The sequence below is a fragment of the Antechinus flavipes genome, chromosome X, assembly GCF_016432865.1.
Source record: "Antechinus flavipes isolate AdamAnt ecotype Samford, QLD, Australia chromosome X, AdamAnt_v2, whole genome shotgun sequence".
In the NCBI taxonomy this organism is placed as follows: Eukaryota; Metazoa; Chordata; class Mammalia; order Dasyuromorphia; family Dasyuridae; genus Antechinus; species Antechinus flavipes.
The window spans coordinates 6415579-6439600 of record NC_067404.1 but is presented as its reverse complement, the minus strand read 5'-3'; the positions used below and the strand labels follow the sequence as shown (position 1 = coordinate 6439600).

The window sequence follows — 24022 nt, the reverse complement described above, 5'->3', positions numbered from 1 at the left end:
CCATGGTTCTGCTCCCATGTGGGCACTGACAGTCACACAAGTGAGTCTGAGGGACCATGGTGGGGGCTCCCGACCACAGAGCTTCCCTTCAGGAAAACCTGGAGGCCTCTGGACAGGAGGAGGCGAGAGCCCGGGAGCCGGGAGAGCCCGAGAGCCGGGAGAGCCCGGGAGCCGCGGGAGCCCGGGAGCCGCGGGAGCGGGCCAGTGCCCTCACACAAGGAGCCCAGGACAGGGGTCAAGCTCCAGAACCCGGCTGGAGGCAGTGGGGCCCAAAGGCTCAGCCTGCGGCCCTCGGGCTCCAGCTCCAGCGGAAACCTCCAGGCCTTCCCCAGGGGGGGCCTCGCCTCAGGCTCGGCCTGAACACCAGGCTCGGCCCCAGATGGAGCCCTGAGCCGGCCCTGCTGCCAGCCCTGGATTCCCACTCAGCGCTGGCTCCAAAGGAGAGCAAGAGGCCGCCCGAGCAACCCCGGGCCTGCCCTCAGCAGCGCGGGTCCCCGCTCAGAGCCAGGCCGAGCCGGGAACGGAGGGCGGCAGCCCGGAGGCGCAGTCCCTGGCCCCCCGCGGCCCTGCCCGGCGGCCTCCCCCAGCCACGGCCCGGCCTGCCGTGTCAGCCGCCCTCCAGGGCCCCCTTCCATCCCCCTGCGCCCCCCCCCCCCACCATGGCCAACCCCCTCTCCAGCCGCCCTCCTTCCCTTGCTGCCCCCGCCCTGGGCCACCCCACCCTGGAGCTGACTCGGGGACTGCGGGGGCCCCTGCCTGGCCCCTCCGTGGCCCAGCTCGCCGCTCACTCCCGCTGGGAGCCGGCTGCCCCCGCTTGCTGCCTGGCCCTCTGGGGGCAGGGAGGCTGGCGGCTCCTCCATCGGCCCGGGGCTCCTCGAGAGCAGGAGCTGCCTTGGCTGGCGAGGGCCGCTTTGGGCCCGGCTGCTCACGCCTTGGGAGGCCCTTGCGACGCTTAGTCTGCCAAACTCACTCCTCGGCCCTCAGCGCCCCTCGCGGTGACTCCGAGCCCCAGCTGTCTCCCACGAGCACAGACGTGCCCACGGCCACTCCCTTCTTCCCGGCCCTGTCCAGCCTCCCTCCCAGTGACCCACTCCACATCTGGCCAGCCCTGCCCCCGCGCCCTCTGCAAGGCCCGCTCCTTAGACAACAGCCCGCGTCCCAGTTCCAACCTTTCCTTTCTCCCTCCCTCCCTCCGGCTTCCGGCTCTCAGCCACCCGGCCCCCAGCCTTTCCAGCCCCGGTGCCCTATCACTCGCAGCCCTTCCCCCTCCCCGGTCATGGGGGGGACGTTGGAGTCCCCCTCACTCCCACCTCCGCTCCTGCGTGGTCTCCTCACCCCCTCGCTTAGTAACGTCTCCTCCCTCGAGGTTCCCACAATCTAGACTTGGCGCCCAATGGAGATTCTGGTTCCAGTTACTTCCGCCGTCAGCAGCTCCCACGGATCCAGCTCCCACGTCTAGGCCGACACTCCCCGGGTCTGTTTTCAGCCCTAACGGCTCTCCTGCCCTTCCCTTGCTGGCCTCTCTGGCTCCCATGGGATGTATCCAACCCCATAACTCAGACAGCTCCACTTAGCATACCCTAAACCCAGCTTAGTCTTTCCCGTGAACCTCTTCCCTCTTCCTAGCTTCCATATTTTTCAATTGACCAGTCAAATGATCAGGTTCATGATTCCAATCTTAAGCATCTGCTTAATGCCTGCCTGCCTGACCCACAATTTTCCTTCCCATGATTCAGTGTCTTCTGTTTACTCAGATCTCCAATCTAAATTCACAAAGGTTTTCACGCCTCTGCCAGGCTATGCCCCCTGTTGTACCCTTGGATGGGGTGATCAAATCAAGTCACCAAGCATATAGTAAGAGCTTAGCGTGGGCAAGCTTGATGATGACGAAGTCCCAAGAAGCGTTTTTGCCTCGCCTACCCAGCTCGTCTCCTTCACAAGACCTTGAAAACACACCAGCCTGAATTCTGAGGGAGAAAGCCAAGGAGAAATCACAGATGATGGGATTTCCCAGTGGTGGATTCGCTGGGGTCATGGTGGAGAATCCAAGGAAATCTGAAATGAGTACAGTTCGGTGGGAAACGAGCTTGTGTTTGAGGAGATCTCTAGTCTTTCCCCTCCTTAAATATAAGTTGAAGGGTTCATGGTTCAAGGGTGAATCTGAGGGGGTGAGTGGATAAGGCTTATTGGATCTCCCAAGATGAGATTTCTGAATGATGAGTCTACTGGGGGCACAGTGCATGGTTCCACTTGTAAAAAACCTGTTTTATGAGAAACACACTTGAAAGAAAGATACTGATTATGCTTCAGCTGAAGTAGGAAAGGCAGGAGTAGCAATCATGAGCTCAAGCAAAGCAAAAGCAAAAATAGGCCTAATTAAAAGAGATAATCAGGGAAACTTCATTTGGCTAAATAGATACCATAGACAATGAATTAATTAACTTGCATCAACCCTCACACATAGAAAAGAGCCGAAGGGGCTGAAAATTCACGAGGAAAGATCATAATGGACAAAAGGGGAAAGACCACTAGGGACAGCAATAGGGGCTGCCACTTGCAGAGAAGCCCCTTCAGGAAGATACGCTTTCTTTTTCTTTTTTTTTTTAGAATGAGAATTTTTTTTAAATAACTTTTTTATTGACAGAACCCATGCCAGGGTCATTTTTTACAGCATTATCCCTTGCACTCACTTCTGTTCCGACTTTTCCCCTCCCTCCCTCCACCCCCTCCCCCAGATGGCAAGCAGTCCTTTACATGTTGAATAGGTTACAGTATATCCTAGATGCAATCTATGTGTGCAGAACCGAACAGTTTTCTTGTTGCACAGGGAGAATTGGATTCAGAAGGTAGAAATAACCCGGGACGAAAAACAAAAATGCAAGCAGTTTCTATTCATTTCCCAGTGTTCTTTCTTTGGGTGTAGCTGCTTCTGTCCATCATTTATCAATTGAAATTGAGTCTTTGTCAAAGAAATCCACTTCCATCAGAATATATCCTCATACAATATCGTTGTCGAAGTGTATAATGATCTCCTGGTTCTGCTCATTTCACTCAGCATCAGTTCCTGTAAGTCTCGCCAGTCCTCTCTGTATTCATCCTGCTGGTCATTCCTTACAGAACAATAATATTCCATAACCTTCATATACCACAATTTACCCAGCCATTCTCCAGTGGATGGGCATCCATTCAATTTCCAGTTTCTAGCCACTACAAACAGGGCTGCCACAAACATTTTGGCACATACAGGTCCCTTTCCCTTTTTAAGTAGAAGATACACTTTCTAGTTATAATTGAGAGGTTTTTTTTTTCCCAGAATCCATAATCCTCTTCTTCCTGGGCTTACTGGCCCCAGGAACCTGGTCCCTAGAAAAATAAAGGGAGTTGGGGGAAAGGAGGTAAACTTCAGAGGAGAGGGGGAAATCCAACTTCCCTTCTTCAGGCAAAAATTTACAAGGGAAGAAAGACCAGAAAAAAACCAACTAACTTTTCCTCTATTATTGATATATTTTTTCATTGCCAAGTACATAGATATCACCATCACTCCTTTCTTTCCCATGGCAGGGATTAATGTATCCTTTCTTCTAGCCTATCTCCTTTTATTCCAGTCTTCAATGCCTTGCAAACATTTGTTTCTTTTCTGCAGAAACAAGTTATTAAGCTAGTTGTTCAAAAGGTCATTTACAAAGCAGTATCCTCAAAGATTAATTCACTTTCCTGAAGAAATGGAAGCTGAAAAAACCCTATGGGAAAATGTTGTAGAACGTTTCTCGCTAAATTTAAGTCTAGGAATTATGGGTTTACTTTGCCTGAGGTTTCTGAACATAGTTTTTAAATAATGGATAAAGTGAGTCTCTGGAATGATTATGTGGAAGTGCTCTTGAGACTAACATGTCTGTTTTCTGTGAGTTACCTTACTAGGAGGTGCAGTAGACACAGAGGAAGGCTCTTTGCTGAAAGGAGCCAATCAGGAGCTTGCAGTGGGTCAGTCTTTCTCACTCCCAGATGCCTTTGCTGGCATTCACTGACTGACCTTGCTGAGATGTACCCGGTTAAACTGGCCCAAACCAGCCTGGAGGTCAATTGCTGCTGCAAAACATGCTGCTTCTATGTCCACTTGTTCCTGGGAAGGAGTGTCCATCCTTTTCCTGCGACTCTTCCCTCTGTTTCCCCTTTGTGGTTTTCAAGCATAAATTTCCCTTGCCTCTCTTGGGGCCATGGATTCCTTGTACCAGGGGTCTAGGCACTAATGTCTGATTTTCCTCCCAATAAAACTTTTCTGCTTTCAACCCTCTTGGGCTCCTTTCTATTTTGAGAAGAGGCTCTCATCTGATTGACAGTCATTTCCTGAAATATGTCTTCATCCTAAGGAATATGATAAACCTGTGGTTAAGTGGGTGGGGCTTATCCCTTTCAAGAGAGAAAGAGAAAGGTCTTCTGAAAATTTACCTCCTATTTCAGGTCTCTCCTCCAGTCCTTCACATTGAGTCTATATAGTCACCAGAACCTAATTCTCTAGACCAGTTACTGGTTCTAGTCTCTCTCTTTTCAGATTTTTATCATCTCTAAAGTGACTATTATAGTTTGCTCCAATGTGGTGTTCTCTTCTTTAAAACATAATGGTTCTCTCTGAGCAGGTTTCTCGGGGAGGTTTTCTGGAGGCAGCCTTCGTTTCAGTTCAGTGTAATAATCACCTCAAACGCAGCCAGCTGATAAAACCCAAACGTTTATTTTTTCCTTCCAAGTCTTGTCTCTTTCCTTGGGCCCGGTTAGCTTTAATAGAGACCTATCTCTCTCCTTGTTTCTAAGAGCTCCCTCCAAATGTCTCCAAATCCAAAGGTTTGTCCTTCAGCCTCCAGCCAGCACAAAGGTGGAAGATGGAATGAATCTGACTCCACCTCCGAGAGTGGGCTTGTGGGCTTCTATATCTCCCAGAGTGCTCTTTGGCCCTGAGAGTTTCTTGCTTATAGGCTGTTCACTGAGTAACACCAATCATTCTATCACTGGGGAACCATTATTTGTTGTAGGATTAAATCAATGCTAAAGTAGATTTAACCATTGTCTCCTCAATTCCACTTAGTACCTTGTTTCAGGTTCTGGACCATAACATCTGCTTGTAGGATCAGATCAATCCTACTGAACCAGACTAAAAACAGATAATTATTGTCTCTATCAACGCTAATGAGTTAACACTTTGTAAAGATTCCAACTCTCCAAGACCACCATCCAGATATCATATTCCCAGTCAAACCATCAGTCAGATGTTGGGGTCCCTCTGGGATATCCACTTGGGGGCCAGAGCCCATTAGGATCACCAACCAGCTAGAGAAAAGATGAGAAAAACCTAAAGAAAGAAGGAAAGATAAACAAAAATAGCTGAGAGTGAATCAATGGGATCAGCCTAGCCTGCAAGGGCTCCTGGGAACATATCTCCTTAGTCACCGGCCCTAGGAGCTCACGCCCTTTTGACGAGGAAACCGGTAGTGATGTCTAACCTCCAAAGCCTTCGGAAAGATCCTCAGACCAGTCATTAGGACCTGGGATTGTAACTCGGGGCTGTGACAGCTCAAAAGTTGCTTTTTTGTCTTTTTGCTTCAGCTTCTTCATCTTGAAAATGGGCTGTTTGTCCTTGGCTGTCTCCAACAACTCTTCCGGCTCCCCTATTCTATACCCCAAGGTTGCTTCAAGGTCTAACATTCCACATACTCTGTGCTCACGGCCTGTCCACTTGTGCTCTTTATTATCGGTTCAAAGGCCCCCTCCATTTCTATTCTTGTATATTTTAATGCTCTTCTCAGATTATTCACCCCAATTCTTTGAGAATCCTAAAGGCACCATTGTACCCTTTGAAAAGAGGAAAATGCTTTTACTATAGGAGAAAGGTCCTAATAGGGGGCTGGTACAATGGTTAGTGTTATGGGCCAGAACTTGAAACAAGGTGATAACTCAATGGAATTGATGGAAGCAATGCTTGTGTGCTTGGGTTTGCACCTTTGAGAGTTCACACATTAGTTCACAAGTTTGGAAGATTCACAAGTGTTCACAAATATGGGAGATACACAAAGTTAGCTTTGTAATTTTGTGAATTCACACCTCCCATAATCCCACTCTGGGAGGAGGAGTCAACCTTTGAGAGAGCATAAAAAGGAGCTGAGTCAGTGATGTCAGTTCATTTCGGAAGATTGCCAAGAGTCGGAATTGAGCTAGAAGCAGAAACTGCTAGAGGCAAAAGATTAGCAAGAGAGCTCATGGAACCAAAGAAAGCTCAATTAATTGATCAAGGATGGACAGAAGCAGCTACACCCAAAGAAAGAACACTGGGAAATGAATATAAACTGCTTGCATTTCTGTTTTTCTTCCCAGGTTATTTCTACCTTCTGAATTCAATTCTCCCTGTGCAACAAGAAAACTGTTCGGTTCTGCACACATAGATTGTATCTAGGATATACTGTAACCTATTCAACATGTAAAGGACTGCTTGCCATCTGGGGGACGGGGTGGAGGGAGGGAGGGGGAAAATCGGAACAAGTGAGTGCAAGGGATAATGCTGTAAAAAAATGACCCTGGCATGGGTTCTGTCAATAAAAAGTGATTAAAAAAAAAAAAGGAAAAAACAAACAACAACAACAAAAAACAAAAAACAAAGAAAGCTCAAGTGAGTTCAATTAAGGAGATTGATAAGCTAGAGACTGCAGTGGAAGCTGCAAGAGCTCTTGGAACCAAGGAGGGAGGGAGGCCTCTAAGAAAGCTAACCGGGCCAAGGAAAGAGACAAGACTTGGAAGGAGAAAATAAACTTTGGATTTTATCAGCTGGCTGGGTTTGAGGTGATTATTACTTGGAACCGAAACTAAGGCTGACTCCAGAGAACCTCCCCGAGAAACCTGCCCACAGAGAACCATCATATATTATACAAAAGAAGAGAACACCACAGGTTAGAGTGATGGATTTGAATTCAAGAAGGCCTGAATTCAAATCCTGCCCCACACAGGTGACAGCTGTGTGGCTCTCGGGAAATAACCCCCCTGTGGCTCTCGGGAAATAACCCCCCTGTGGCTCTCGGGAAATAACCCCTCTGTGGCTCAGATTCCTCATATGCAAAAGGAGAGGAAAGCTGCATTCAGCGTCTCTAAGGTTCCTTCCACCTCTGAAATCTGAGTCTTTCCTCCTGATTGTATAAGTTTATCCACCCCTCACAAGCTGTCAAACACACAAGAGGGTGGGGCTGCAGTCTTTTTCTTGGGGAGGGAAGAAGGGTTCTAGGACCCTCAAGTCATCAGTGTGGACAGCAGAACCCCAGGCCAGTTCTAGGGGATGGCGGAGTCCCCCGCCATCCAGGGGGACGGCGTCCGGGTCGGAGATGGTAAAGTCTGTCCTGAGGGAAGCTTGTCGGGAGGAGCCTCTCGGGCAGAGCCACCACAGAGCTGCTCCTTGGGCCGTGGGGCTGGGCCGGGAGTGGAAAGCCTAGTGGGAGGCTCCGGCAGGAGCAGCAGGGGAGCAGCCGGGGAAAGGCTGAAGTCTGTGGGGCAGAAGGGGCTGGGCCAGCGGCAATCCCCGGGACTGGCAGCCCAGGTGTGGGACACTGGGGGAGGGGCCGTCAGGGCAGGGAGGGGCTTCAGATACTGGGGCTGTCGTCCCTCGGTCCCCGAGTCTTCCCCTCACAGATCCCCGGGGAGGGAGGGGCCGCAGAGGCCGGGCTCCCTCCGAGGCCTGAGCGGCCATCCCTGCATGATGCTTGGGCCTCATGGGCATCCAGCCAGCACTGGAGAGCAAGTCCTTCCCTGGGCAGCTGCTTTCCCTTTGGGGCAGCTGCCTCATGGGGGGGGGGGAGGGTGCTCAGCTTGACCCCCCCCACTCCTCCCCACTCCCTGCTTCCCCACAGCCAGAGAGAGCCCTCCGAGCCTCTCGGTCCTCCCTCTGAGCCTTTAGGTCCTCCCCAAGCCTCTCGGTCCTCCCTCTGCTCTCCCTTCCAGAGAGGGCCCGAGTGTGCTCCCTGGGGATCAGGGTGGCCTCTCCACAGGGATCCCTCTGGGCCCTCATCCTGAAAGGGATGGCAGAGGGGGCTGGAGCCCCGAGAGCCCGAGTGAAATGGCGGGCTCCCCCAGGTTACTAAAAGCTGGGAAAGTCAGCCAGGATGCCGGACCAGGCCCCCGACCCAAAGCCCTGTTCTGGGCATTACGTGGCAGCCATTGGTCACTTCGGGGGGTGCAGCAAGAGGTAAAGAGGCAGAGGGAGATGCAGGTGAGGGGCCACGGATGGGGGAAACCTTGGCTAGGAACTGCCCTGGGGAGGGGACGTGGGGGTGCCTGAGGGAAGGCCCTCCTCTCTGCCAGTTTGGGTCCCCCTAGGACCCAGGCTTAGAGGTTAGGCAGGCCAGGAAGGCAGAGAACAGGCAGAGGGGTTGGGGGGGTGGGGTTGGTCTCAAGGAGCCTGTCAGTGTGAGCCTGGCCCGGGGTCCTAGGCAGGGACCTGCAGAGAGCTCGGGGTGGGGGGGAGAGTAGGAAAGGAGAACTGTAAATTCCCAGGTTTGAAGGGACCAGCCCCAGGCGGGGAGCTGCTCAAGGGGATGGCCAGGAGATTTAACTGGCATCCCCTCAGGGAAGTCACAGAGGCGTTGGTGCTCCCTTGGAGAAGGAAACGGGATCTCTTTTAGTTATAATGAGAATATTCTGATTCCTTCTCACTTTCTACACCCAGACAGAAGGCGGTAGGTTCCCCCACTTTGACCCTCTGTCCCGGCACACACAATCGGGCCATATTTCTAGTACGACACAACCAAGGGAAGACTGACGATGTTGTCGCAGTAGCCCTCCTTGGATTCATTGAGGAGCCATTGCCGATAGGACGGGGATATTGTGGTTTTATTCACTCGCCACGAGACTCACTCCACCGGGAGTTGATGGAAATGTGTCTCTTTAGCTACAAAGCTATTTGTGTCTGAGGGAGACATACATCTATATTGTTCGTTAGGCGGGCAGCTGTTTGTTATGGAGCATCTGGATACGTGTATCACTAGTTGCAAGTGAGATAGAAGATTGTGTCCTTGTTAGCACAACTACTCACACTAGATCAAAGGGAGCCATACATCACCAGCAGGACAAGATAAAGAAGAGAAGCAGATGTCCTTGGACCGTTCAAGTTCTTTATAACAACTAAGTTTTTGTTGCAAAAATGGGAAGAAAGAAGACACAGAAGGAAACCGACTGTTTTAGATCGATCCCGCAGTTCATGCTGAGGTTGTACGTAGCAAAATGGCAGATACAGATCAAGTGGAGTTGGTTATGTCAATTCTTAAACGAACCACTTGTGATTCTTAAATGTATAGCTTTACTCATTTCTCCTGGATGGGGGTCCCAGAAAGGTTCCCCAGGGAAGACCCAGTCGGGGCATCTGCTCCCATCTCTCTCCTTCTGGGGTCCTTTCTAACTGTGCCTCCATGGAGGACTTTGTGAAGTCAGGGGCTGTGGTAGCAGGAGAAGCGCTGGAGCCGGAGGGATGGGACCCGGTCCGAAGCCAGCCCAGCCCAGCCCAGCCCCACTTCCCAGCTGGGCCTTTTGATAGGTGCCTTCCCCTTTCAAGGTTGCCTCAGTTTCCACCTCTGCATCTGAGCTCCTGTAGCCTGGGCCCCTGCACAAGGAGGGGGTGAGCTCCCTGCCATACAAAAGTGGAAGGAGGGAAGGGAAAGGGCCTAATGTTTGGCTCCCCTGGGCCCAGGGCGGTCTCTATTCCTTGGCTCTCCTTTTCCTGGGCACGTCCACCACTGGGATTGGCCTCCTTGCCCAAGTCCTCCTCCCCCCCCCATAGATTGCCCCTGGAGCATGTCATGTGACCCCCGTGTCCCAACCCCTCAGCTCTAGATGGGACAGTGGGGAGCTCCAGCAGGCTAAGCAGGGAGCCCAAGAAGGCTTCCCCTATGGCCCAGCAGAAACTTGGGGAGGAGAAAAGGGAGACATTCGGCACCAAACTACTGGTCGCGCCAAGGATGGCAGGAAAATGCTGGGGAGAGGACCTCTCTTTAAGCGATTCCTTCGGTCAGACCCTTGCCCGGAATCTGCCTGGGAACAGAAACGAAAGGGTCCTTCCTCTTCACCCTGCCCTGCGGAGAGAGACCGGCTTCTCTGACTGGGAAACATCCGTCATTTGTCCAGACCAGGGCTGGGGGATTCTTGTTCTCTTCCACTTTAACTCAGATTTATGTGAGAACTCCATTTTGTGTCCCCTCTTCCAGGCATTGGGAGCAGATGGCAGGAAAGGGGCATCTAATGCACCTCAGAATAAGGACGCCAGCAGGGAGGAGAGGGCTTTTGAAGGTCCAACCCAGCATCAACACAAGATTGCTTAACCTTTCCTCAGCAGAGAAGCTGAACCCTTTCCTTAAAAGGGGCCCATGAATCTCGTTCTTCATTTTTTTACTGAAAGGGAAAAGCCTTTTCCAGCTTTGTTCCTATCAGTTCTGATCCAGCCCAATATCCCCCACTCCATGCTACTACCCGGATCTAGCCTCGACCTTTCAGCTCAGGATGCAAGTGCAAAGCAGGTTAATGGAGAAGATCACCTATGGGAGAAAGCCAGGGATGCCTTTTTTTCAGCAACCTGCCTCAGTGGTGCCAGATATCCCCTTGGCAAAACTTACACTGCTAAGTTAAAGGATCATTGGTCAAACGTTGGGTGGGGGCAATCCCTGCTTTGAGTAGTAACATTCACAATATCTGTGGTGTGTGTGTATAAGACTATTCTGCGAGTCCTTTCGCGTTTCTTGCTTCCTAATCTCTTCCTTCCCTAGGACAAAAGAGAAGGGATCTCCTTCTGCAGTCTTCAACCAGCGGGTCTCCAGGGCCAATTCTGCTTCAGGGGGTCAGGGTGGCATCTTATCAGCAATCTTGCCAAGCTTTCTTCCCTGAGGGGGAGCATGTTCTCCTTTGCGTTAGTTTATTTCTTTTTAATCCACATTGTTTTACGAATTATGTTGGGAGAGAAAAATCAGAGCAAAAGGGAAAAGCCATGGGAGAGAGAAAAAACCAAAACAAAACAGAAAAAAGAAGTGGACATATCACGTGAGGATTTACAGCCAGTCGCCTTAGTTCTTTCTCTGGTTGCAGAGGGCATTCATTTTCTGTCCAAAGTCTATTGGGATTCCTTTGCATCACTGAACCACTGAGAAGAAGCGAGCCTTCCATAGTTGATCATTCTTGCAGTTATCGTGCCCAGAGTATTCCTGGTTCTGCTTGTTTCGCTCAGCTTCAGTATTTCATTGCCTTCATGTACCACCACTTGTTCAGCGGTTCCCCCATTGATGGGCATCCACTCCTTTTCCAGGTCTTTGCTACCACAAAACATTTGTGCTACAAACATTTGTGCACATGTGGGTCCTTTTCCCTCCTTTCTGATTTCCTTGGGTCACAGACCCAATAATGACACTGCTGGGTCAAAGGGCATGTTCAGTTTGATGGCCCTTTGAACACAATTCCAGATTGCCCTCCAGAACGGTTGGATCATTTCACAGCTCCACCGACGAGGCGTTCATCAGTGTCCCGGTTCTCCCACATCCCCTCCAGCATTTATCATTATCTTTTGCCATCTTTGCCAATCTGACAGGTGTTAGCTAGTACCTCAGATTGTTTTAATTTGCATTTCTCTAATCAATAGTGATTCTGAGCACGTTTTCATATAAATGGCTTTAATTTTATCATCTGAAAATTGTCTGTTCCTATCCTTTGACCATTTATCAATTGGGGAATGACATGTATTCTTATAAATTTGACCCAGTTCTTTATATATTTTAGAAATGAGACCTTTATCAGAAATCCTGGCCATAGAAGAGTGTCTCACTTTGAAGAGAGTCATCTCTTTTGGGTCCCTTTGGACTCAGCAAAGGTGACAGCAATACAACTTTAAGCCATTTATGGCAGCAGCACCTGAGCAAGAAGCCCAGCCCTTAGAACGCCCCCAATCTCAAAGCAGGGAAAAGTGGGGAAAGGGATGTGTTGAGAGGGGTCCAGAAAGAAAGAGAAAGGCAAGCAGGCAGTCAAACAGTTAAAAGCACGCCAGCACTGGGATGCCCAGGTCTTTATTCAGTTGTCCATGAGTAGAGTAGGGAGGGATAAAGACTTCTTTCCCGAGGCTCTCCACAGAGGATTTACTTTCAGGAAAACATGTGAAAGGGGGCCCCATCCCCAATGGAAAACGCTGCCTATACAAGAATAAACCCAAACAGCAACATGTCATCAAAAAACATTAAAAGTCAAAAGACGGCGTGGGGAGGAGGTGGTCAGTCCTAGGAAGAAGATGGACAGATGAAGAAGGCATGGAGAGAAGAAACTCCATACATCTCCAGCAATCCCTTGTTCTTGTTCTTTTGAATATAGTTAGTATTTTATTTTTCTCCAAGTACATGTAAAAGCATGTTTAACATTCATTTTTCAAAATTTTGGGGTCCGGATTTTCTCCCTCCTTTTCTTTTCTCCCCCCTCATTGTGAAGAGAAACAATCCGATATAGGTCATATGTGGACAGTCGTGTAAAACATATTTCTTTTCATCATGTTGTGAAAGAAAACAGAGACCAAAAGAATAAAGTTTTGCTCTGCATTCAGACTCCATCAGATCTAGATTTGGGACCTCTCCCTAACCCTCTGTCTTCTCCCACAAAATCTCTCTCACATACACAAACACACACACTCAAACACACACACACACATACACACACACACACACACAAACACACACATACACACACACACCGGGGGACTTTAACATATATAGCAATACTCTTTCAAACAACTTTTCAAACTTCCCAGTCCTTCAATTTATCCATCTCCCATGACCTATTCCTACACTCCATGTCAGCTAGAGACGATAACCCCCAACTGTTCCATGTTCTTGACTTCTGAAATCCCCCCATTTGATCCTAATTTTTATTATTCTGTGTTTTCCTCAGCTGTATGACCTCTAATATCATTCTTTGCCTTCATCATGACTTTCCAGCCCTCCACCTCTTAGTTCCTTCTCACTGGCTGTTACAGTGTTTCCCTTGAGCATCTCGATCACTTGGTGAGTGAACCGATTTAACTCTCTTATCTGGCAATATTGTGTCATTTCCCCGTTATTTGTTATAATCTTGCCCTGTAAACCTCAACATTGAATTCCTCCCTCCATCCCTTGCCTTCTTGTGCTGCTGAACAAAGATGAAGAAAATCAGTGTTCACTAGCTACACTACAAATTTATGTTATATAATCTCAACTGGGCCCTCCCCGTAGCCAGGCGGTCCTTGTAACCACTTCTAAATCAATTCACTGTCCCCCTCAGCATTGTGGGTTTCCAAACCTTTTCATTCATCCTCCCATGGCTTTTCCAAACCTTTCTAAATCTCTCATGATGCCCCATTTCAAAACCCTCTTAGCAGAGAATTTTGCCTCATTTTTTGCTGAAAAAAAAAATGGAAGCCATTCATTAAGAGCTTCTTCTTCTCCCTTCCCTCTCAGCTCACACTATTCAGATGCCTCCTTCCCCTAACTCCTTCATCCGTATCTCACATTAAGAGGTGACTCTTCTCCTTGCCAAACCAAATGTCCAAATGATCACATACTCCTATATCTTCCTTAGCAGACGGCTCCTTCTGTCATCCTCACTCTCCCTAAACTTCAGGCTCTTCCTATCTACTGGCTGTGTCTCTGCTGCCCACAAACATGCTCACGTAACCCCTCTCCTCATAAAACTGGCCCCACTTCATTCATCCATCACCCCCAGCTAGCATCCTTTATATGACTAAACTCCCCGAAAACCCCTCTAAAATCTGTGCTTCCCCTTCCTTTTATTCTCAATTTCTTAATAATGTGCAGACTGGATCCTGAACTCATCGTTCAACTAAAACTTTTCTCTCCGAAGTTACAGGTTATTTCTTCATTGCCAAATCGAATGACTTTTTCTCAGTCCTTCTTCTCCTTGCCCTCTCTGAAGCCTTCCACATTGTGGAATGTTGATCACCTGCTTCTGCTCAATCGTCTCTTTTCTCTAGATTTTTATGATACTCTCCGTCTGCTTGATCCTTTGTTGGATCTTCATCCAATTCACACCTATGGGTGCCCCCCCCCCCAAGGCTCTGACTCTCACCCTTTTCTTTTTACCTTCTATGTTCTTTTTCTTGAGTACATTATCAGCTCCCATGGATTGTATTATCATCTCAATGAAGACGATTCTCAGATGTATTTCTCCAGCCCTGACCTCTCTCCTAACTTGAAGACATTTCAAATCCAATGTCTGTCATTGAATTCCCTAACTTTCACACGAAACTCTACCCCCCTTAACAACTACGGTATCAGTATCAAGTGCATCAGCATCTTTCTGGGCACCCAGACTCAAAAGGTAAGCATTATCTTCGATTCCTTATTCTGTCTTACTGTTCCCCTCCCCTATTCAACCTGTTGCCGAGTCCTATTTCTTCCATCTTGGCAACGATTCCTATATGCCCCCTTCTTTTCTCTGACACAAATAGCACCCTAGTGTAGGTCTATGTGACCTCAATCCTGGACTACTGACATAGCCTTTGGATTAATCTTTCTACCTCAAGTCTATCCCCATTCTGATCCATCCTTTACCCAACTACTTAAGTGACCTTCCTAAAATTCACGACTCACAATGTACTCAATAATCTTCAGGAAAATCTATTACCTCCAATAAAAACTCTAATGTTTTCTGTTCCGTTTTTTAAAGCCCTGCACAACCTAACCTCTCCTTATCTTTCTACTTGCATTTGATTCCCATCCATGTGTGGTATGATTCAGTGAAACTGTCGTTGCTGTCGCTTGCACAAGACACTCCATCTCCCAATTCCCTTCATTTTCACTGGCTCTCTCCCTTACTTTTGAAATGTTTCCACTCATTAAACTCCAATAACTCCCTGTTCACCGTAGGATCAAATAACTTTGATCTTTATCTCATTTTAATAGATAATCCTTACCAGAGTCTCCTGGCTTCTCAGCTTTCTTTCAAGTCCCTGCTGAAATGTCACTTCAAGAAGCCTTTTTCTCAGTCCCCCATAGGGACTGGGCTTGCTTTCCCAGGTTATTTCCAATTTCCATTATAGGAATCCTTAAGACTTGATTATTTGTATTTTATCTCTTCAATTAGAATCTGAACTCCTTGAGGGTAGGGAATGTTTTTGCCTTTCTTTATATCCCCAGAACATACCATGATGCCGGACTAGTAGCAACCATTCGATTAATACTCTATTGATAGATAGAATACCTCTCTTCCCACCTATATGTCACAATTGGACATAGTGATTCTGGGTAAAAAGGGAATTCTAATGAGAAAATTCCATTTCCTGCAGATGAGAACACTGAGGGAAAGATTTGAATAGTCAGGTACAGAGAGGTACTAAACTCATCTTAGTTGTTGCCTGGTCCATAATGAACGGGAAATTTCCTAGTCTCCGTCAGCCTATCTGTCCAGTTTCTTCTTTACTGGGCAGAGGTGAGGCAGGAGGAGAAAGAAACAGGACTCACTCGTTCCAAGGTCAGAGCTGAGCGGTGAGGAAGAAACCCTACGACAGTCCTAGTCTGGTCCAAAGCCCAGCCATGAGTGAAATGTATTGGGGGCATGACCAAAAAGCATTTTCTTGACTATTCAAGATCCTAGGGCCGTGGTCTCTCAAACCTTTTTTGAAAGCTCCTTTCATATATCCGTGTGTGTTCTCTTATTTATAAATTATATACACATATTAATTGTGTTCATTATAAAGCTTACACAAAAATAGAAAGGATTATCTATTAAAATGAGATAAAGATCAAAGTTATTTGATCGTACTGTGAATAGGGAGTCATTGGAGTTTAATGAGGAAAGAAGTGACTCGGTCAGACCTAAGCAAAGGAAAGTCCCATTGGCAGCTGTGGGAAAAGAATGGAGGCAGGGAGATCGACCAGAAAGCTACAGTAATATTCCAGGCAAAAGGTAGAGATGGGCCTACACCGGACAGATTCTCGGATGCTTTGTGGGTGGAGAAAAGGAGGCCCGAATGAGAGAAAGAGGGGATTTCCCCAATGGTACTCGCACAACTGCTACCTGGCTCAAAAGGGAAAGACTGGGAGGAACTCATACAGCACAGAGAGGGGATTAGAGTTGGGGAGTGAAGGTGTGTTGGACAGGAATGATTTTGTTGGAGACGATGCACATGATTGGCTATTGTGTGGAGGGCTAGGGATTGATCACATACTTCTTGGGAATCGGGCCACAGGTTCCTATTTGGGAAACTTTTGTTCTTGGGTATAGAAAGAATAAAACAAGATGAATAAACTCAAAAGCAGAGTTAGTACCAAGGAGCTCCATTGACTCTGTTGGGTAAGAGAACACCAAGGGGGTTCCTCCTTTAAGGAACTAAGGTCTAGGTCACTGAACAGTATGATGATCTCGTCTTTGCTTTCAATTTGTTAATACCCACAAGCTATGAGATGGAAGTAATATAGACTGCTATTTCCCCACAACATGACTCAGGCCCACCCCGCCTTTTTTCTCCTGCAAAAATGGATTCCCTTCTCTGCCTCAGTTTCAATATCTGCTAAATAAGTGATGGGACCAGATACTCTACAATGTCCCATCCATTTCTGAGCTCCCTTTGTCTCATGTTCTGGTCCCTTCAAGGGATAGTAATTCTGTGCTTTTAGGGTCCACAAGTACTTCTTTCTGCCCGGTACTCCTGTCCTCTTGCCAGGAAGGGCCTTCTCCATTCCCCCTCCTCCTCCCCAGTTTATCTACATGTTTCAGGAAGCAACCCTAGGTGATTAGAATCACCCAGGTCAGCTGCCCTGGATGGAGGGGAGAGGTTTGGATGCTCAGACTCAGCCTCTGGAGCCAGTGGGAAATGCTGATGGGATCAGGAGACCCAGAGTCCCGGGGCTGGGTGAGCGGAGGCTGAGAATCACAGTGAGCCTCCAAGGAGTTAGAGGCTTCTTGGGAGATGCAAGGGGGGATAGATCCCCTAGACCTGAGGGAGGACTAAGGTTGTAGGTGTGAGTACAGTGAGGAGTTCTTCCCCATGGGTCGGTTGTTAGAGGAGAGGGAGTGTCAGCTGGGGGGGAAGCAGGGATGATGGTTTCTGTTCTGCCCTGGGTGCCTGGCATAGGAGGGTGGAAGCCTGAAATAAGGGCTCTGGTCCTGGGCTAGTTTGTCTGTGCCCCCTCTAGCCTCTAGATCTGCCTGGCGGTCCCCCCGCTCTGAACTCGTGCCTGGGTGGCTTGGTCTGATTGCATAATTATTGTCTTGTCTTCCCCATGGTAAAAGCTACCTACTAAGAGCAGAGAAGTGAAGAAGGATGCAGAGCAGTGGCGGAGAGTAAACAGGAACAGCAGTGACATAATTACTACTTCTGAGAGCTGAAGAGACCTTCAGGAAACATTGCAGAGGTTGGTGACCAGGGGCAGTGGTGGGAGCAGGGTGGGGTGGGGGTGGGAGGGGCTGATGTCACCTGGTAAGGGGCTCAGGAAGGAAGCCGCCCTCCACTGACACAGGCCGTGCGTGGAAGGGCCAATGTCGGGAAGCAACACCTGGGCCTCCCCTTCCAGAGCTCTACCTAGGACAGTGCTATAAACCATGGAGACTGGAGAATTCATGGGTGGGGGAGAGCTGGGAAGGAGGAGGAAGGGAAGAAATAGTTGACTGGTGATAACTATTCATTTGTGTGCCCTGTATGGCAGCTGGTGCCCGGCAAGGTGACCTTTCTGCCAGTGCTCCCATGCCCAGCCCTGATGGAGGGAGCCCGAATCCTGCTCCATTCTGCCCCTTATGCTTATTAGAAGGGGGATACCTTTCTTGATGGTGGGGGTGATGGAGGCATTCCCTACAGACCCCCAACCTGCAGAGAAGGCTCCCTGGTATGTTCTAGAGGGCCTTGACATTTGCTCTACCCTTGGCACTCTTAGTAGCTCTGGCCTTTCCATCCAATCCTGTGGGTTCCTGTGTGCATTGTCATCCCCATTTACAGGGGGAACTCCTTGAGAGCACTGATTAATTGTAACCGCAACTTTAGCATGGTTCTTGGCACGTAGCAAGCATTTAGCAAATGTTCATTGATTTGTTTGTTCATTTCTTTATATACTTATTTGTTTAGCCATTCATTCATTCATTTCATTTGTTAATTCATTCATTTGTTCATTCACTTCTAAATAAAACTTCTTGTGTTTTGAGTCTTGGGAGCCTATTTGCTTATCTGGGAAGTTGATGTCTGCTAGTGGAGGTGGGAATGGATTTTCAAATACTGAAGTTTCCAGATTATCTGGGGGCAGGGGACAATGGGTCAGAGACAAGAAAGGTCTTTGAAGGCATCTGCACTGTTAATTTCCAAAGGAGCCTCTGATTAAGGGTCACCCTCCTATGACAGTCTTTGGCAACAACGGATAATACTACAATCCAGTGACTTAAAGGTTCCAGGGGATGCAGGGACCAAGTCTTCAATTTCATGGCAGAACAAGAGAATGAGTTCTCCTTAGAGGGCATGGGGTTGTTCCCCACATAGGATAGGAACAATTTTTCCCAACAGTCCTTTCTTAAGCCATGGCGGGGCCTCCAAAAAATGATTCTGTCCAGCTCTGAACAACCTTCTTCCTTTAGCTGAAGAAGAATACTAAAGGCAACCATTGTTGCTCTTCCCCACTCAGAGCCTACTTATTAGAGTCCAGATGTGGATGGAGCCATCTGCCCAAACACTAGAGCACTTTCCTTGGATTGGCCAGCCTTGATACTTTTTTCAACAATTAAAAAATAAAATTAATTTTACCTGCATTTATAATTTACCCTTCCCATTACATCCTCACCACCATATTGAATAACAACCAAAAACGCTCACCATGAGCATGCGTAGTTCAGCAAAACAAATTTCAATATTTACCATGCCTAGAAACGTTTAACAGCTAACTCTTTGGGGAAAAATATACGCATGACACATTTTAAAGTTTAATTTGCACCATGAACATTTTCTCCATCACTTTCTTAAGGCTAGATGAACAATAGAACAATAAATCATGCCACGATTTGTAGCATTTATGGATTTCTGAGGTGTCGATGCCCACACTCTCAATGATTTCAGTTTTCAACAATCCAAGCTGAACAGGCTGCTGAATTATCGACATAGTAGCCTAATGGTGTTCTACAGTGAACACTGATCAGGATTAAAGTGAGGCCTTACTTATCAGCCGCCATACTGACCCTTAACCCCAGCCTCACACTGAATTCTTAAGTCTAGCTTTAGATCGAACCTCAATCCCACTTTCACACGAAATTTTAAAGATTGGCTCCAGGCTGAGCCTATGATTTCAATCAAGTCGGCCCCAGAGAGGGACCTGATTCCAGCTTTCAATGAACACAGTCATGGCCACAACTTTGAAATAGCATTAGACTCAGATCGAGCTCTGAAGTTGCCCCCAAATAAGTTCCACTATCAGCCGAAGGCAGAACCCCAGAACTGCCTACATTAACCCTAGCCGCAAACTAAAACGCAACCCAAAGACCAGATTTAATCATGTTTTTAAACTTTAAAAGATGCTATACTTAATATTAAATGACTTGAGAGCATTTACTATTAAATCAAGGATGAGAAGAAGGTAGAGTAATAGAGAGCAGGGTGGTAAACTCCTGTTCACAAACTCCTTTAAACAGACTTAGAAAATGTATCCGACCAGATTCCTATCCTAGGGAAAGCCAAGAAAAAGTCACAGTGAGTCTTGGTATAGGGAGATGGGGAGGTCTATGGACAATGAGGACAGGGATGGGGCAGGAGCACTCCAGTCCAAGTGTTTGGATAAGACAGGTGAGAAATGGTACCTTTGTCACCCATTATTACCCAGTTCTACTTCACAGATCCAGGGCAGAACGAGGACACCTATACACAGTGGTGTTATTCTCATTCCGGAAAGGGAGTCACGGAGCGGCGTACTGAGAAAGGAAGAAATTCAGAAGCCAGCAGCAGCAGTAGTGTGGCTCAGACTCCGGACTCAGAGCAGGGTCTCATTTCCAGCCTCTAACCCAATCTGCAGAGGAATAATCAAGTCAGAAACCTTAGGCTAAAGGGGAGCCTGTAATTCTGCATCTATGAAGCAACAAAGCTTTCCAATTGGCTGATAGAAGTGGAGTCCAGCAGCATCCGCTCTTGTTCAGACCCAAACTCGGGTCAAAAATCTTCAGGGCTCAGACCAGGGAGGCAGCACCCTTTAAGATCACCGAAAGCTTGGGAGTCTTCAGTCTGAGCTGGTCCTGAGATCCAGGAATAATACAACATTTGTCACCCCCAAGAACAAAGCCACAGGACCAAGCCAGAGCCTAAGCCCTAACATCAATTTTGAAGTCAGGAAGTAGGCTGGAAGAATGGACAAACATCCAAAAACCACAATGAGCTATTTTGGTGTCAGGAACACTTAAAGCACAAACCCAAAAGAACAGTATAATTACAAAATTTCTACAAATGAAGCCGCTGAGAAAAATACAGCTTGCCTACAAACTCAACTAGAATTTACAGAAGAAATGAGGCAAGATGTTTAAGAGTTAAAAATAGTTTTTATCAATGGAGTGAAATTGCTTGGGGGAGGGGGGGGGACTGAAAAAGAAATGAGAGCTCTGGAAGCAAGAAATGGAAAAGGTGCTAATAGCTTGACATAAGGTACAAAACCCTGCCCAAGCAACAAGCACATCGGAAATAAATCAAGCACTCTCCAAGCACACTGGGAAGCAAATACAAAAGAAACAAAAAACAAAGAAAGAAGATATACTACGGAGCCCTTCGAGCTCTAAGCTCTTGGGTATAACAGAGATGTTCCTTAAGGATGGGTGTGGTCACTGTGGTCCCCTAGTGTGTTCTGATGGTGGCTTTGGGCCTGAAACGAAAGCCTGAACCTGCAATAGACGACAGGGGCCACTGAGCTTACACCACTGGCGTTCCCTTTGCTTTAAAACCCTGGGAGCTGGTCCAGGGCCGCAATCTCTAGGGAAATGTCAAACAGTCACTCCCTCTGCCCAACTACTGAAGACACAGAAAATCACAATGAATCATTGGAAGCAGCAGATAGGGATCACTAGGTGGCACGGCAGTGAACTGAGCACCCAGCCTAGAGTCAGAAAGACTCATCTTCCTGAGTTCAAAGCCTACCACAGATACTTACTAGCTGTGTAATCCGGGCCAACTAACTTCACCCTGTTTACCTCAGTTTCCTCATCTGTAGTATGAACTGGAGAAGGAATGGCAAACCCCTCCGATAACTCCAAATAAGGTCATGAAGAATGGGCCACGAATGAAGAAAAGACTGAACAATAACAAGAAGCAACAGATAGGATCTTATCTGTGAAAATGACATTAAAGAAGAGACGTGATTATCTGCTTTGATGTTACAATCTAAGGTCCCTGGGACTCTTCTAGCTTTCTTCTAACCACTGAATGTACTTGGCTCCCTAGAGAGCAGGCACTGGCTCACCCTTCTACGGTGCAAAAAGTTTACATAAATGTACAATGGAAGAAAAACTTTTCAAAAAAGAAACAAGCCTCTCGTTCCCGAGATCCCTTAATGATTGGCAGCTCCGTTTGGCACCTCTATGTAATCAGGAGACTCTGCCTCGGGGCTCACTCCCCACATTGGCCACGAGACTGGCACCCTGTGGCCCACCCCCTTCCCGGCAGTTCCTGTTCCCCAATTCAAGCATAAACTTCTGGATTCTTTCAGAGCTGGGATTTTGCTCTTTTCTTGCTTTTGCATCCCTCCAGTAGTAGGGTAGCACAGAGCATGGCACAGAGGAAGGGCATAATAAACATTCTCTTCCTTTTTTCTTTTCTCTCTGTCTCTGTCTCTCTCTGTCTCTCTGTCTCTGCCTTTCTCTGATTAACTATCTTCCCACGTTCAACAATTTAACAAGTAGTACTTGGTACAAGTCAGACACTGACCTCTCTCACCTGAACCATAATTGGTTTGTAGGAAATCTCACATTTGGGCACTGCTTTCTCTTCGCATTTTCACATTTGATTCTTCCCACCACCCAGTGATCGAGATAGGATAAATATTTTCAACCTCGTTTTACAGATAAGGGAACCCAAGTTCAGAAACGTAAAAGGCCAAGTGCCATCTCGAATCCAGTTCAAGGAAATGCCCTCGGCCCAGCCCCTCTGAGGCTAGATCCTAGTCCCCTAGCAAACCTTAAACTTGGGCCCAGACCTGCTTCTAACCCCAAGCTCGTAACTGGCTCTAGTTATAGGCCAAGGGCAGTGCTTCACCATGAATTGAGTTCACGTCCTGGGCAGCAGTCCAGAGCGACTCCCAGCCATGTTCCTAGCAGATAATCAGCACAAGCCTGGCTCCAGACTCAGCCCTATCTCTGTCCTCAGGATGAACCCTAATCCTACCCCAGACCTGAATTTGACCATATTAGGAGACTGATCTAACCCCATATGGAATCCAGACCCAGACACAATGAATGGTGGATGAATATCTACTCTGAGCTTCAGACTAAACATTGCCCGGGACTGAGACTGAGCTGTGAGCAGCCCCCGGGGCAACGTTTCTTAACTTGGAGTCCAGGAACTTGTTTGGTTAATACTCTGATAACTTGATTTCACCATAATTGCTTTCCTTCCTAGTCCTTTGCATTTTATTTTATGAATTTAAGATCTCGATTTTGAGAAGGGCCTATGGGTTTCCCTAAACTATTCACCTCAGACCCCAGTGTGAGACTTGATCCTGATACCCAACACTTGCACAACCATTGCCATAAAGTAAAAGAAATACTGACATCTGAAGTGACTCAAACCTAAGTTCTAGATTGAATCGCACTTCCAAAGTCAGCCCAGAGTAAATCCACCCCCGGCCAGTGCAAGCCACAAACCTTGACCCAGGTGGGGCCCTCACCCTGGACTCACACCAAGTCTCACCTCTGGCTCTAGTCCGAATGGGGGCCTCTGTACCAGACTCTAACTTTTGACCTGGCATGAATCCTGTCTTTTTTTCTTTGTATAATCTTTTTTTTTATTTTTTATAATTATAACTTTTGATTGACAGAACGCATGCCAGGGTCATTTTTTACAACATTATCCCTTGCACTCACTTCTGTTCTGATTTTTCCCCTCCCTCCCTCCACCCCCTCCCCCAGATGGCAAGCAGTCCTTTACATGTTAAATATGTCACAGTATATCCTAGACGCAAAATATGTTCTCTTGTTGCACAGGAAGAATTGGATCATGAATCCTGGTTTTAACCCTTGACCTTTATGTAGCTTGGCCACAAGGAAAACCCTGGCCCAGTGTGAGCCCTCACCAGGACCTGAATGGGTCTAATACTAGGATAGACTGAACCTTCAGTCTTATCACAGAATGTAGAATTAATCTAAACTCCACCTCTTGCTTGAACCTTGGGTCAGGCCTAGAGTAACAACTCTATGGCCCCAGAATGGTCTGACCAGAGCTCAGACTGGGCCTTGGGCCCTGCTCCCAGCTTTGCCTGAAACCTAGCCCTAGATTAAGACCTCCAGGATCCAAGCATTTAATCCAGCTCCTTCTGAACTTCCCAGCATTCTCAACCTTTGTTTTCATCCATGTACTCACCATTCAGCTGAGCTACTGGTTGTTCCTTCTACACAACAGTCAAGTCTGCAATCTCCATGTCTTTGCATTGACTGTACCTCACGTATACAGTGCTCTCCCTTCTCATCTCTACCTGACCTCCAAGACTCAACTCAAATGCCACCTTCTGTAGGACTCCTTTTTTGGTGCTCCCAGCTGCCAGAGCCTTCCACTTTCAGAGCATCTTCTATGGCCTCCCCATGTCTCTTGCATTTATGTATTTATTCTCCCATGAAAATGAAAGCATCTTGGGGGCAGAGACTTGTTGTTTATTGTTGCATCTCAGCTGTTAGCACAGTGCCTGGTCCTTAACAAATACACTCATGGAGTAACTGACCCGTCTTAGCTCTCGGAACTCAACCCTGGCTAAAATCTGCCATTAACAGAACCAGGAGATCCTTGGACGCTACCACAACAAGATTATATGGTGATCAGTTCTGATGAATG

General features: G+C 47.6%; 1 long non-coding RNA gene across 2 annotated transcripts in view; it reads left to right on the top strand.

Annotated features, from left to right (window-relative positions):
- Positions 1-24022, top strand: part of LOC127542441 (uncharacterized) — a 182710-nt gene that overhangs the window by 100512 nt on the left and 58176 nt on the right. Inside the window, exon 1 of one of the 2 annotated variants that reach the window (XR_007948676.1) lies at positions 2227-2846. The exons of the other annotated variant lie outside the window; for it this stretch is intronic. This is a non-coding gene — a long non-coding RNA (uncharacterized LOC127542441). Of the gene's footprint in view, positions 1-2226; positions 2847-24022 lie in introns of those variants that run through there. 2 annotated transcript variants of the gene reach the window in all.